The sequence below is a fragment of the Odocoileus virginianus genome, chromosome 13, assembly GCF_023699985.2.
Source record: "Odocoileus virginianus isolate 20LAN1187 ecotype Illinois chromosome 13, Ovbor_1.2, whole genome shotgun sequence".
Taxonomy (NCBI): domain Eukaryota; kingdom Metazoa; phylum Chordata; class Mammalia; order Artiodactyla; family Cervidae; genus Odocoileus; species Odocoileus virginianus.
In genome coordinates, this window is record NC_069686.1 from 36,524,424 (window position 1) to 36,540,187 (window position 15,764).

Sequence of the window (15,764 nt, forward strand, 5' to 3'; positions counted from 1 at the left end):
AGTGACTTGCTTGCAGGAAGACCCTTTGAATCAGGGGTTGCTGCATAAAACCTTCAGGTTGGGATTCAGTGGAGATGGCTAAGAAGGAAGAAATTTATTGGAGAATGTATTGGAGTATATCAGCTTGTTGTTTAGTGAAAGAGGTCTCTGAGCTTTTGTGGTCACCTGCCCAGAAAATATCCTCTCTGTGGGGGCATTTCATGCCTATTTGTTATTAACAGAAGTAGATTTTAATTACTTGCCACTTTTCCATAGCTCCATTAAGCCATATTGTATGCTGGGCAGTGAGCATCATTTACTCACTGCTCACAGGCCAGTGCCTGCCAGACTCAGGTTAAATTCCATCTAGGTTTGCTTTATGTGTGATGTTTTGATTGTGATCAATATTCTGGAATTCCAGCCAAATCACAAAGCCATTTTACTGCTTGGGGATTAAGTTGATGATCACAGTTCCTAGACACCAGATACCATTTTTCTCCTTGAAATGTACAATGGGGGATCCCAATGTAAGGCAGATTTTGTGCCTTCATAAACCCCATGAGGAATATATCTAGGGTATGCTATTTCACAGTATGGTTTGTGAATAATTTGCCCTAGAACATCACTCAGTATCCTCTAGTTTGCATGTGTGCATGCTCAGTGGTTCAGTCTTGTCCAACTCTATGCAGCCCCATGGACTGTAGCCCACCATGCTCCTCTGTCCACAAGATTCTCCAGGCAAGAATACTAGAGTGGCTTGACATTTCCTCCTCCATGGGATTTTCACTACCCAGGGATTGAACATGCATCTCCTGCATTGGCAGGCATATTCTTTACCACTGAGCCACCTGGGAAGCCCATCCTCTAGTTTAGATGAACAGAAATCCCAGTCTCCCTTGTATATGGATATTTCCTCTTTAGTATTCCAAGAATTCCCCTAGGATGCTTACATGTATGCAAAGGGATAGCCTTGTGTGCTGCCAACTGCCCCTGGAATGTGACTCCCACACACCTTCTTGAGGTTGAAGAACATGGTAGCCAGTTCTATAGACCAGCTGCAACAGAGAAAATCCCACGCACCTCCTCTTGATTGTTGTCAGCAAACTCAAGATCTGCTGAGCATCTAAGGACCCAGACAAAAGAACCCCAATCCTGAGACTCAATCAGCTGTATCAGTGGGTATCATTCATATCAGAAGCGGGACTGCTTGGGTCTGAAACCCACGATACAATCATTTCCTTTAGGGCAAATCTTTACCCAGCAGTCCAGACATTTCAAGACTTGAAATTTCAGCCAAGGGTATCTTGTTCCAAGAGAGCCTCTGCTCTCCTCTGTATTCACAGAAGTACTTCCCAACTAATGGGAATAAGACTGGGGCAGGCCCTGGTGTTCAGTTACTCAGCATATGGGTCAGAATACTGACCCCATTTTTTTTTCTTAGCATCCAAAAAAGTTTATCTCTGGTACTCCTGCTGCTCTTCCTAGCCATTGGGCATTGGTAAAGACCACTGTGCCAGACCACAGGAGCTTTGAAAATTGAGTAGAAAGTTAAGCTTTGTGCCAGTTTGCCAGTGCTCTTTCTAGTCATCATAGAAGTTCATATATCAATAGTTATTTTCTTATCTCCCTGCAGAAAAAAAAAAAAATCACTGGATACTCTGCTACCCTAAGTAGGACATAGTGGCAAAGTGTGAACATTAAAATTAGGAAGCCCTGGATTAAAATATGAACTTCATTCTAGATATGCATCTTTGAGGGAGTTAGTGAGCCTCTTTAACTTGTTTCCTTATCTGCGCACTGAAAAGAATAAAGAATATAATAATCTTCTGGGGTGGTTAGTGTGATTCAAATTAGTGATAGAATTTAGAGCAGTATTTGACACAGTAAGTACACAACAAAGGGTAGCTCTTATGAGTATCAGTTGTAGTGTCTAAAAAACACCTGCGATAAGTTGAAGGCGTGGTGCACACAGGGGCAGATGAGGCTTATGGACGTGTCCTGCTGCAGGGGGACGCCTCTGTCCTGCTCTCTTGAGCAACAGAGTCTCAACCACAATTGGCAGGTGGGGTCCTCTGGTTCCAGATAGCTATCTGTAATAATGCCTGACATGCGCCTTAAATGAGGACTTTATGAAGATAACAAAATTATTAGTTGAAAATGACTGGACCCACCCAAAGGAATGAAAATTATGTGCAGGTCACTACACAGTTAACTCAAACACATTAAGACACCATAAGCATTGTTCTATGATAGTAATGGTTAGTTTCCTTTTACTATAAAAGCTTTAGAATTGATTTGCCTTTCAATGATTATTTTATGTTTATTTTCCCTTTTTTCTTGAAAAGTTTCAGAATATTAAAAATTATTATGTTATAAAACAAATGCTCATTGTTTAAAAAGCTCAAATATGTAATTCACAAGATAATAAAAAGCTGTGTGGTTAGTCGCTCAGCTGTGTCTACCTCTTTGCAACCCTATGGACTATAGACTGTCAGGCTTCTCTGTACATGGAATTCTCTGGGCCACAGTACGGGAGTGGGTAGCCTTTCCCTTCTCCAGGGGATCTTTCCAACCCAGGGATCAAACCCAGGTCTCCCACATTGCAGGCATATTCTTTACTACCTGAGCCAAATAAAGAGCTAAATTTAATAAATTCAAAAGGATGAATTGTCTGTCCTTATGAACTGCCCCCCAACTCTTTCCCCCCTAATCTCAGTCCAGAGCAGCAAACTCTATAAAGAGTGTGGTGTATGCACTCCAATACACTTTGTATCCATATATTGACATGCATAGGTGTGGATCTATGCACTTTTGTCTTTGCAGAAGCAATCCTACACTACACATGCTGTCCTGTGACTTGCTCTTTCCCTTTGCAATTATATTCAGGGCAGCTTTCCACATCAGCATATTTAAATTTTCTTGATTTTTAACTATTGTACAGTTTAGATTGAACTTACTTGCTTAAAATACTTAAAGAAATGTATCTTATTATCTTTATTTATGAGCAAGGCTGTGCAATTTTATTAATGTTTTTGGTGACTTGCACTTCTTACCATTGGTCTGTATTCTTATATCTTTTCTCCAACTTCCTAAGGGTGATTTGTCTTGTTACTGATTTATTGGAAAGTTTTTGCTTATTAAAGTAACTCTTTAAGAGTAATTTTGTGGCAACTATATTTCTCCAGGCTATTATATTATTATTTTACTTTATTTATAATGTTTTGTGCTAAATGTAAATGTTTTTAAAGTTTAGGAGTCAAACTTATCTTAGTTTTACTTATTTATCATTTATTTCTTCAGACCAGTTCAGTTCAGTCACTCAGTCATGTCTGATTCTTTGTGACTCCATGGACTGCAGCACACCAGGCCTCCCTGTCCATCACCAACTCCTGGAGTTTACCCAAACTCATGTCCCTTGAGTCGGTGATGCCATCTAACCTCTCATCCTCTGTCGTCCCCTTCTCCTCCTGCCTTCAATCTTTCCCAGCATTAGGCTCTTTTCAAATGAGTCAGCTCTTCACATCAGGTGGCCAAAGGATTGGAGTTTCAGCTTCAACATCAGTCCTTCCAGTGAACACTGATCCTCTTTAGGATGAACTGATTGGATCTCCTTGCAGTCCAAGGGACTCTCAAGAGTCTTCTCCAACATAATAGTTCAAGAGCATCAAATCCTTGGGGCTCAGCTTTCTTTATAGTCCATCTCTCACATCCATACATGACTACTGAAAAAACCATAGCTTTGACTAGACAGACCTTTGTTGGGAAAGTAATGTCTCTGCTTTTTAATATGCTGTCTAGGTTGGTCATAAATTTTCTTCCAAGGAGCAAGTGATTTTTAATTTTGTGGCTGCAGTCACCATCTGCAGTGATTTTGGAGCCCAAAATAATAAAGTCTGTCACTGTTTCCACTGTTTCCCCATCTATTTGCCATGAAGTGATGGAACCAGATGCCATGATCTTAGTTTTCTGAATGTTGAGTTTTAAGTCAGCTTTTTCACTCTCCTCTTTCATTATCATCAAGAGGCTCTTTAATTCTTCTTTACTTTCTGCCATAAGGGAGGTGTCATCTGCATATCTGAAGTTATTGATATTTCTCCCAGCAATCTTGATTCCAGCTTGTGCTTCATCTAGCCCAGCATTTCTCATGATGTACTCTGCATATAACTTAAATAAACAGGGTGACAATATGCAGCCTTGACGTACTCCTTTTCCTATTTGGAACCAGTCTGTTGTCCAATGTCCAGTTCTAACTGTTACTTCTTGACATGTATACAGATTTCTCAGGAGGCAAGTCAGGTGGTCTGGTATTCCCATCTCATGAAGAATTTTCCAGAGTTTGTTGTGATCCCCACAGTCAAAGGCTTTGGCATAGTCAATAAAGCAGAAGTAGATGTTTTTCTGGAACTCTCTTGCTTTTTTGATGATCCAGCAGATGTTGGCCACTTGCTCTCTGGTTCCTCTGCCTTTTCTAAGTCCAGCTTGAACATCTGGAAGTTCATGGTTCATGTATTGCTGAAGCCTGGCTTGGAGAATTTTGAGCATTACTTCACTAGCGTGTGAGATGAGTGCAACTGTGTGGTAGTTTGAGTATTCTTTGGTATTGCCTTTCTTTGGGATTGGAATGAAAACTGACCTTTTCCATTCCTGTGGCCACTGCTGAGCTTTCCAAATTTGCTGGCATATTGAGTGCAGCACTTTCACAGCATCATCTTTTAGAATTTGAAATAGTTCAACTGGAATTCCATCACCTCCACTAGCTTTGTTCTTAGTGATGTTTCTTAAGGCCCACTTGACTTCACATTCCAGGATGTCTGGCTCTAGGTGAGTGATGACACCATCATGATTATCTGGATTGTGAAGATCTTTTTTGTACAGTTCTTCTGTGTATTCTTGCCACCTCTTCTGCTTCTGTTAGGTCCATACTGTCTCTGTCCTTCATTGAGCCCATCTTTGCATGAAATGTTCCCTTGGTATCTCTAATTTTCTTGAAGAGATCTCTAGCTTTTCCCACTCTGTTGATTTCCTCTATTTCTTTGCACTGATCACTGAGGAAGGCTTTCTTATCTCTCCTTGCTATTCTTTGGAACTCTTCATTCAAATGGGTATATCTTTCCTTTTCTTCTTTGCTTTTCACTTCTCTTCTTTTCACAGATATTTGTAAGCCCTCCTCAGACAGCCATTTTGCTTTTTTGTATTTCTTTTTCTTGTGGATGGTCTTTATCCCTGTCTTACTTCTTAGCTTATTTCTTGCCATGCTAAGAAATATCTTTCAGAGTTCAAGATTGCCAAAAAAGAGTTAATTTTTTCCACAGATATTTTACACTTTTTAAAAATTTAATTGGAGGCTAATTACTTTATAATATTGTAGTGGTTTTTGCCATACATTGACATGAATCAGCCATGGGTATACATGTGTTTCCCATCCTGAACTCCCCTCCCACCTCCCTCCCCATCCCATCCCCCTAGATCATCCCAGTGCACCAGCCCTGAGCACCTGTCTCATGCATCGAACCTGGACTGGCAATCTGTTTTGCATATGATAATATACGTTTCAATGCTATTCTCTCGGATCATCCCACCCTCCCCTCCCACAGAGTCTAAAAGACTGTTCTATACATCTGTGTCTCTTTTGCTGTCTCGCATATAGGGTTATCATTACCATCTTTCTAAATTTCATGTATATGTGTTAGTATACTATATTGGTGTTTTTCTTTATGACTTACTTCACTCTGTATAATAGGCTCCAGTTTCATCCACCTCATTAAAACTGATTCAAATGTATTCTTTTCAATAGCTGAGTTATAGTCCATTGTGTATATGGATCACAACTTTCTTATCCATTCATCTGCTGATGGGCATCTAGGTTGATTCCATGTCTTGGCTATTATAAACAGCTGTGATGAACATTGGGGTGCACGTGTCTCTTTCAATTCTAGTTTCTTCAGTGTGTATGCCCAGCAGTGGGATTTCTGGGTCATATGGCAGTTCTATTTCCAGTTTTTAAAGTAATCTCCACACTGTTCTCCATAGTGGCTGTACTAGTTTGCATTCCCACCAACAGTGTAAGAGGGTTCCCTTTTCTCCACACCCTCTCCAGCATTTATTGATTGTAGATTTTTGGATATAAGCCATTCTGACCCGCGTGATGATGGTACTTCATTGTGGTTTTGATTTGCATTTCTCTGATAATGAGTGATGTTGAGCATCTTTTCATGTGTTTGTTAACCATCTGTATGTCTTCTTTGGAGAAATTTCTGTTTAGTTCTTTGGCCCATTTTTTGATTGGGTTGTTTATTTTTCTGGAATTGAGCTGCAGGAGTTGCTTGTATATTTTTGAGATTAATTCTTTGTCAGTTGTTTTGTTTGCTATTATTTCCCCCCATTCTGAAGGCTACCTTTTCACTTTGCTTATAGTTTCCTTCATTATGCAAAAGCTTTTAAGTTTAACTAGGTCCCATTTGTTTATTTTTGCTATTATTTCCATTACTCTGGGAGGTGGGTCATAGCGGATCTTTCTGTGATTTATGTCAGAGTGTTCTGCCTATGTTTTCCTCTAGGAGTTTTATAGTTTCTAGTCTTGTGTTTAGATCTTATTCAATTTTTAGTTTATTTTTGTGTATGGTGTTAGAAAGTATTCTAGTTTCATTCTTTTTACAAGTGGTTGACCAGCTTTCCCAGCACCACTTATTAAAGAGATTGTCTTTTCTCCATTGTATATTCTTGCCTCCTTTGTCAAAAATAAGGTGTCCATAGGTGTGTGGATTTATGTCTGGGCCTTCTATTTTGTTCCATTGATCTATATTTCTGTCTTTGTGCCAGTACCATACTGTCTTGATGACTGTAGCTTTGTAGTATAGCCTGAAGTCAGGGAGGTTGATTCCTCCAGTTCCATTCTTCTTTCTTAAGATTGCTTTGGCTATTCAAGGTTTTTTTGTATTTCCATACAAATTGTGAAATTATTTGTTCTAGTTCTGTGAAAAATACCATTGGTAGCTTGATAGGGATTGCATTGAATCTGTAGATTGCTTTGGGTAGTATACTCATTTTCACTGTATTGATTCTTCAGCCCATGAACATGGTATATTTCTCCATCTATTTGTGTCCTCTTTGATTTCTTTCATCAGTGTTTTATAGTTTTCTATGTATAGGTCTTTTGTTTCTTTAGGTAGATATATTCCTAAGTATTTTATTCTTTTCATTGCAATGGTTAATGGAATTGTCTCCTTAAATTCTCTACACTTTTAAAACATGTTCAGATTTTTAATATGACTGGAATTTGTTATGAAGTAAGAAGCAAATATTGCATTTTATTCAAATACCTAAACATTTGAATCATTATTTATTAAATAGTGAATCTTTTCCCAGCTGTTTTGAAAATCCATTTTAACATATAGGAAAATTTCCATTTTTTCATGAATATATTTCTGAGTGCTCCATTCTCTTTCATTGACCTACCTGTCTATTCCTCTTCATTAATTTAGCCTTTCTAATAAATTTAAAATTAATTTTTATAAAAATAATTCAGTTTTAGACAAAGATTACAAATAATTTCAGAGGATGAGATGGTTGGATGGCATCACCAACTTGATGGACATGAGTTTGAGTAAGCACCGGGAGTTGGTGATGGACAGGGAAGCCTGGTGTGCTGCAGTCCATGGCGTTGCAAACAGTCAGACACCACTGAGCAACTGACCTGAACTGACAAATAATTTCAAAATTCTTTTAAGGTGAATTTGAATCTTTATAATATTGAGTGATTTTTTTTTCTGAAAAGAAAGTATATGCTTTTCTATTTACTCAAGCCTTATATTATGTGTCAGTAAAATATAAATATTTCCTTTCATATATACCATGTGCATTTCTTGTTGATTTTGTGACATTTTAATATTTTTATAATAGTTCAAATGGCATCTTATTTGAGTTTTATTTCTTATTTTTATAAAGGATACATTTATGTTGTCAATTTTTTAACTGCCACCTTGAGTGACTTCTCATCTTTTCTCTAATGTTTTCTAATGACTCTTTCAAGTAAAATTCATGCTATTCGATATGATGACCTAGGTGGTAGATATATAGGTATTTGCTATACATCTTTCAAATTTTCTGTATATTTGAACATTTTCTGTGTGTTTGACAATTTTTGTAATGGAATGGGGGAGTGAAATAATTTTATCTCACTGCACTCTCCTAAGCTTTGAATATTTCTCTATAACCCACCCACAATTATATAGCTACATGAGATATGTTTCTCAGATCTTAATTGGCAAAATACTTATTATCATTCTCCTTACCTTTTCTATTGCATACATTTTCTTATTCCTTATATCTCTAAATCCTCACCAGTATTAATCAGAATGGTGGCTAATTAACTCAGTGACTAGGGCTTATTTTATTATTTCCTATGTTGAGGAATTTTATATGAAAAACAATCATTGTGGTTTTACCTGATTTTAACATAACTCATTATTTGTACTGTTAATTGTAATTATCATTTGTAAGCACACCCTGCACAAACTTCCTGCCCTAAGGAGCATAACAAAGCTCACATTTAATTATCTTGAATTTTCATGGTATTCCAGGTAACAACAAAAGCTATGAGAGCTTAGAAATAAAGTATATAATTAATACTATCAGTTTAATGTTACTATACACAATCTCCAATCAGCCAAATAAATTATTACCAAAATTCCAACATTATTAAAACTTACTAACATCTGTTGGGACAATTTGGCAGTAACCTCAGGTCATGAAGCCTTATCGTTCACATGCCATTAATTTTATTGTTTTTATGCTTCAATGTTCAAATAGAATAAAATGCTTAACTCTGGTTGAGGTTTTAAATGAGAATTAGTACACAAATGCCTACTTTATAAACCAATTGATTTATTCTACCACACATTTTCCTGAGAAGTTTGCAGAGCAGGTACTTTATTCTAGGTTATATTTTTGTTAAACCTAAGCACATGGACTTACATGATGAACTTCTTAAGAAATTACATGATCACATGTACATATACTGTCTATCACAACTGACAATTTTAGAGATACTTGATTTCCTTGATATGCTACTAAGCCTTTTTTAATAGCATAATGAGTTTGCACTTCTCATTAGATAGTGCAGGACAAAAACATGTTCTTCCTTTTTCATTTGTACCTCCTCAAATGGTACAGAGTTTGCTTTGTTTATAAAGAATTCTCAATAAATTACTGTCTAAATAACAGAACTTCTAAGAAGTGTGTGTGTGTGTGTGTATTAGTCACTCAGTCATGTTTGACTCTCCCTGACCCCACAGGCTGCAGCCCGCCAGGGTCCCCATCCTTAGAATTCTCCAGGCAAGAATACTGGAGTGGGAGAGTAGACTGTCTTATTATAAATACTTCATGCCTTTTTAGCTGTGGTCATGAAGACCCTGATGCTGGGAAAGATTGAGAGCAAGAGGAGAAGGGGGCGACAGAGGATGAGATGGTTGGATGGTATCACCAACTCAATGGACATAAGTTTGAGCAAACTCTGGGAGATAGTGAAGGACAAAGAAGCCTGGCATGCTGCAGTCCCTGGGGTCACAAAGAGTCAGACACGACTTAGCAACTGAAAAACAAGAACATTTAGAGACTAGGATGGAATTCTAGTAACACCCTATTTGTTTTTTGAATGTCTGCCACATGCAAACTTAAGGACAGAGCAAACAAATGCCACATTGGGTCCAGCTGGGTCCACTTCATTCCTGATCCTGTGGCTTTCCTGGTGGCTTGTAAAACATCCACCTGCAATACAAGAGAAACAGGAGAAGCTGGTTTGATCCCTGGGCCAGGAAGATCCCCTGAAGAAGAAAATGGTAACCCATTCCAGTATTCTTGCCTGAAAAATCCCATGACAGAGGAGCCTGGGGGGCTACAGTCCATGGGGTTGCACAGAGGGGGCACGACTCTACAACCCAGCACATGCACACACTCATCTCTGATCCTGCCCATGCCCAAGAACTTTGCTTTATCACTGCACTAGCCTCACAGCATAGCATAGGTTCTGAAACAGTATAGATATTCAATCATCACTTAAGTGAACAAATATTAACAATAACGACCCTAAGAAAGGTTGTTTTTAAATTACAATAAACATAATGAAGAATATGATTCAAACCACTTCCAGTGGTGCATCACCCACTCATAAAATTATCTGAATCCTGAATCCTACTTCCTGTGGTACAGATACTCCTGTTGACGCTCTCAAATGCAGGAAGAAAGTCAGGAACCTACACCTGAAGAAACACTACAAACTAGAAAAGTAATATCTGTCCAATTTTCACACAGTCCTATGGTTACTTCCCACTACATAATTGGTCTTTTCCAATTTTTTATTTACCATTGCATTCCATTTTGGAACTCTCTCCTCCTGACAATATCTGCCTTAGGTGATTTTTCATCATTGTCTGTAGAGTCTTCTCTAACTTCTACCTTTGCTTTGCAGAGTCATCTGACAGTTTTAGCTACATCTCTGTGACTGGCTTCCAGTCTGGTCATGGAGGACAACATGAAAGCCAGCCTCTTAGCTAGTACTTAAAAGTTGTGAGTCATGCCAGTTCGAGGCTGCGGGTTATTCTGTGCTTAGTCTGTGTACTTAGTTGCTCAGTCATGTCCGACTCTTTGCTTAGCCCACTAGGCTGCCCATGGAGATTCTCCAGGCAAGAATACTGGAGGGGGTTGCCAGTTCCTCCTCCAGGGAATCTTCCCAACCCAGGGATTGAACCCAGGTCTCCTGCTTTGTAGGCAGATTCTTTACCATCTGAGCCACCAGGGAAACTGGTTGTACTAGAGTCCTGGAATTTGGTTTAGGCATCCTTCTGGTTCAGAATTTTTTTATAAAAATAGGTTTCTAAACTATTTTCACATCCTATTAATTATACAGTAGTCATGTACAGATGTGAAAGTTTGACCATAAAGAAGCCTGAGCACCAAATAATCGATGCTTTCAAACTGTGGCTGGAGAAGATTCTTGAGAGTCCCTTGAACATCAAGGAGATCAAACCAGTCAATCCCAAAGGAAATCAACCCTGAATATTCCTTGGAAGGATAATGCTGAAACTTTAGCTCCCATACTTTGGCCACCTGATGTGAACATCCAACTCATTGGAAAAGACCCTGATGCTGGGAAAGATTGAGGTCAGGAGAAGGGGGCAATAGAAGACAAGATGGTTGGATGGCATTACCGTCTCAATGAGTTTGAGTTTGAGTTTGATTAAGCTCCAGGAGATGGTGAAGGACAGGGAAGCCTGGCATGCTGCAGTCCATGGGGTTGCAAAGAGTCAGACACAGCTTAGTGGTTAAAGAAAAACAGCAAGCAATTAATTATCCCAACACTCTTTGTCAATTACCTCTAAATGCAGTGTGCATTCCTAAACTCCATGCACTATTCTATTCCAGGACACTGAGTCGTTTTACAGGAAATGTACAGTGTTTTCTGATGATACCCAACATTTTACTGATCTTTTTGGCTTCAGCAGCCCAGTGAGCTATCTTAAATAGCCTGAGAGATTTTTTTCCTGGCATGTTAGTATTTGGAAAGAAACTCTTTTCCTTCAGAATTTTTGAGAGTATTTCTTGGTTTGGGACCAGCTTTTGTCAACTCTTGAGATTTTCAAGTTATTGCAGCTATTTATAAGAAGGAATCTGATCATAGATATTAGGTAAGTGTCCAACACAGAATGGCAGAATTTTCCCTGTCTAGTCTGCTCGCGTGCCTGTAGAAGAATTAAAAATATCCACATTTTCCTATTTCTCTTATCCTATGATGAGTCATTTTAAAATGAGATTGATACTTCTTGACTTTGTGTTTATTTTATAATATTCTGTTTATAAGTTCTGATTTTTGTATAAATCACTTGACCACCATAGGCTATTTGGAGAATACATTAAAATGTGTAGGCTCTATGATTAATTGCCTGTCCTACAGCAGTTCTCCTTATCCTCCTTGGCAACATAACCTTGACTTTTTCCCAGTGGCTACAGGCCTAGCTCCCAGGGATGAATCATAATTGCTCTGTGACACATGCAGTAATCTTATGTCCAGGGAAGGACATGTGACCCAGTTTGAGCCAATGTGATATAGGGGCTGACAGGCTTTGGGGAAATATTTGCTTCTCTGATGAAAACAGAGGACTGCATAAAAGGGGCTGCATATTGCCTTTCTTCATGCTTTGAACATTGTCATCTGGAAATATGGCACTAAAACTGCTGCAGCCAGCTTGCTTTGTGAGGGACAGACCAACAGAAACAGAAATACTTACATGATTGAGCTACTAAACCAACCACTTGAATCACAGATCTCCAGACACCTGTGATGATGAAATATTATTATTTAGGCTGTATCAGTTGTAGATTTTGTTTCCTTCAGTCAAAATAATTATATCTAAACCAAAATGTAGGAGAAAAGTTCTTAAATATCCACATTGTTGTTGTTCAGTTGCTGAGTCATGAATGACTCTTTGTGACCCCATGGACTGCAGCACACATCTTCCTTGTCATTCACTATCTCCTGGAGTTTGCTCAAACTCATGTCCATTGAGTCAGTGATGCCATCCAACCATCTCATTCTCTGTTACTCCCTTTTCCTCCTGCCTTCAATCTTTCCCAGCATCAGGGTCTTTTCCAACAAATCATCTCCTCACATCAGGTGGCCAAAATATTGGCACTTCAGTTTCAGCATTAGTCCTTCCAAGGAATATTCAGGGTTGACCAGATAATATTAAAATTATATTTATTGTTTTTCCTTTCACTTTCCTGTACATATACAAATATATTTAATCCTATTTTTATAAAACTGGGATCATACTGATATTCAATTTTGTATTCTGTTTTTTGGACTTCCCTTGTGACTACAGTAAAGACTCCTCCTGCCAATTCAGAAGATGGGGGTTTGGTCCCCAGGTTGGGAAGATCCCCTGGATGAGAAAATGGCAGCCTACTCCAATATTTTCACCTGGGAATGCCAGTATTCTCATCTGGGAAATACCATGGAAAGAGGAGCCTATCAGACTGCAGCCTATGGGGTCACACAGAGTCGGATATAACTTAGTGACTGGATAACACATTCTGCCTTTTACTTATCATTATATTATGTTTTAGAATATCATGGAATAACTTCTAAAATCATGATTTATAATGTGAATTACCATAATTAATTTACATAGTTCTGGACAGAATATCCTTTCTTATTTTGTGTAATATTTGAGACAGAAATTTTTGTTGCCTGGAAGTCATTATGTTGCTTTCAGGGTAAAGAATAGATACAGAGTAATTATTAGAAGAAGAAAAAATTAAGGAAAATTAAAATATGCTTCTCCTTTAGAAACTAATAATTACATAGGGCAATCAGATAAAAGACAATTTAAGAGGTGTGACATTTCCAAAATATAGCTATAGTATAGCTTTACAGGTCCAAAGTAAAGAAAGCTAGAGTTAACTTTTGAGTATGGGACTGGTAATTGTTTAAAAGTTCATTTCCTCCAAGGAATGATCAATACAGACATTCTGCCATTCTAGATACAGGGTCTAAAGTTTTTCAACTCTGTTTATGGAACAGATGGGCCACATAAAGAGCTCCTCATAGTATGTGTGGGACATTAAGTTCCTTACCTTTTCTGAAATTGTGACCAAGAGAACATTCAACACTAGCTGAAACTTTTCCAAAAATTTCTGGCACGTTTCCTCTCCTATAAAGCAGGGGTAAAAGAAGTAATAGAGGGGGAAATTCTCTAGCTCATGGGCCTCACACACTCAGGTCCCCAAGCCCTTGCCATCTGCATTTAAGAGCAACAGCAGGTCGATGCTGCAACCAGACTGCTTTGGGTTAAGGCCTTATTTTATAAGCAGAATGGCTGATACTTAGAACATTTGTTCTATGCCTGCCTCTTTTCTACTTGGTTTGCATGTACTGACTTATTAATGTGCACAGTTACTCACCAGGGCATGTCCCATTATAACCTCCGTTTTACAGATGAAGATGTGGAGGTACATACAGGTGGAGCTCAAGGTGGCACACCTGGTCAAGAAAGAAGCTGGGACAAAGATTCCCAAATATTTGGGTCAGGGTGTCCTTAGTTTCTCAGAATTTTTTTTTAAACATTGCCCCCAAAGCAACCAGAAGAAATCTTTTCATTTAAGTAGTTGTGTCAAAACAACTTGATTTTATGCCTTAACAACCCACTACCCATTTTAAAATTTTTAAATTGGAAGATAATTGCTTTACATGTTGTTGGTTTTTGCTGTACAACAGCATGAATCAGCATCAATCAGCTCAATTCACATATACCCTCCCTCTAGAGCCTCCCTCCCACCACTCCTACCCCATCCCACCCCTCTAGGTCATCACAGAGCATTGATCTGGGCTCCCTGTGTTATATAGCTGCTTCCTGCTAGCTATCTGTTTTGCATATGGTAGTGTATTTATGTCAATACTACTCTCTCAATTCATCCCACCCTCTCCTTCACCTGCCCCCCCCACCCCCGCCACCGCTGTGTCCACATGTCCATCCATTTTCTATGTTTGTATCTCTACTCCTATCCTGCAAATAGGTTCATCTGTACCATTTTTCTAGGTTCCATATATATGTGTTAATATTTGTTTTTCTCTTTCTGACTTACTTCATTCTGTATAACAGACTTCTAGGCTCATCCACCTCACTACAACCTACTAGCCATTTTTTAAAAGAATGCAAATACGGTGAAAGATAAGCTATGTTAGTTCATTCTTATGCAGCCACAGTTGCTTGCTACTGTGATGTGGGTATTGTACAGCATCTTCAATCTCAGAATCAGGTTAGATGTCACTACCCTCACTTCCGATTCACATTGATTATGGCGCCACATTTCCCTTTTGTTATAGCACCTGCTGAAAACTCAGCTTTGTAATAATAAGCTATAATCGAAAGGAATGTAGCACAATCTAATGTTTTAACTATGAACTACCTCAATCTAGCAGTTCTCATGGTGTTAACAGATGTCAATTATGACCATTTTTCCCTCTGAAATGGAAAATACCCAGTATAACCCTTATAAGTTTCCTGTGTAACCCTGGGACACCTCAGTGCAGCATGGGATCTGTGGTTTGAGGCAGCATTGCCACTTGGACTCAGAACCCAGTAGAGGAATAAAATGTGATCACTTTTAATTAAAAAAAAAAAGTCTGTTGAAAAATTGCTTTCAAAACTGCTAGCTTGATTATTCAGAGCTTTATATATATTTGAGAGATTCTTTCACTTGACTTAGTACTCCTTTGAGATAAGTGTTACAAATCAATAGAATGGAACAAAGATGAAGCTATTTTGAGTCTCAGCCATTTGGGGTTTCTTCAGTAGAAAAATGTGGGGCTAGACTAATTTCTAAAATTCTAAACTTTGATCTCTGAAATTTATACACTCAGATCTTTTCTTTCATGTTGAGTGTAGCATCGATCTTTCACAAGCAGACATCCCCCCTCAGTTCCCTTAAGAACTGAGTCGTAGACCATGATATAGTAAACAGTGCGTGTGTGCCAAGTCACTTCAGTCGTCGCTGACTTTTTGTGACCCTATGGACCATAGCCTGCCGGGTTCCTCTGTCCATGGGATCCTCTAGACAAGAACACTGGAGTGGGTTGCCATGCCCTTCTCCAGGGGATCTTCCAGACCCAGGGATCAAACCCACATCTCTTAAATCTCCTTCATTGGCAGGCGAGTTCTTTACCACTAGTGCCACCTGGGAAGCTAGATCAAAATTGACACACCTCCTGGATTCCACTCTGAGCTCCTCCA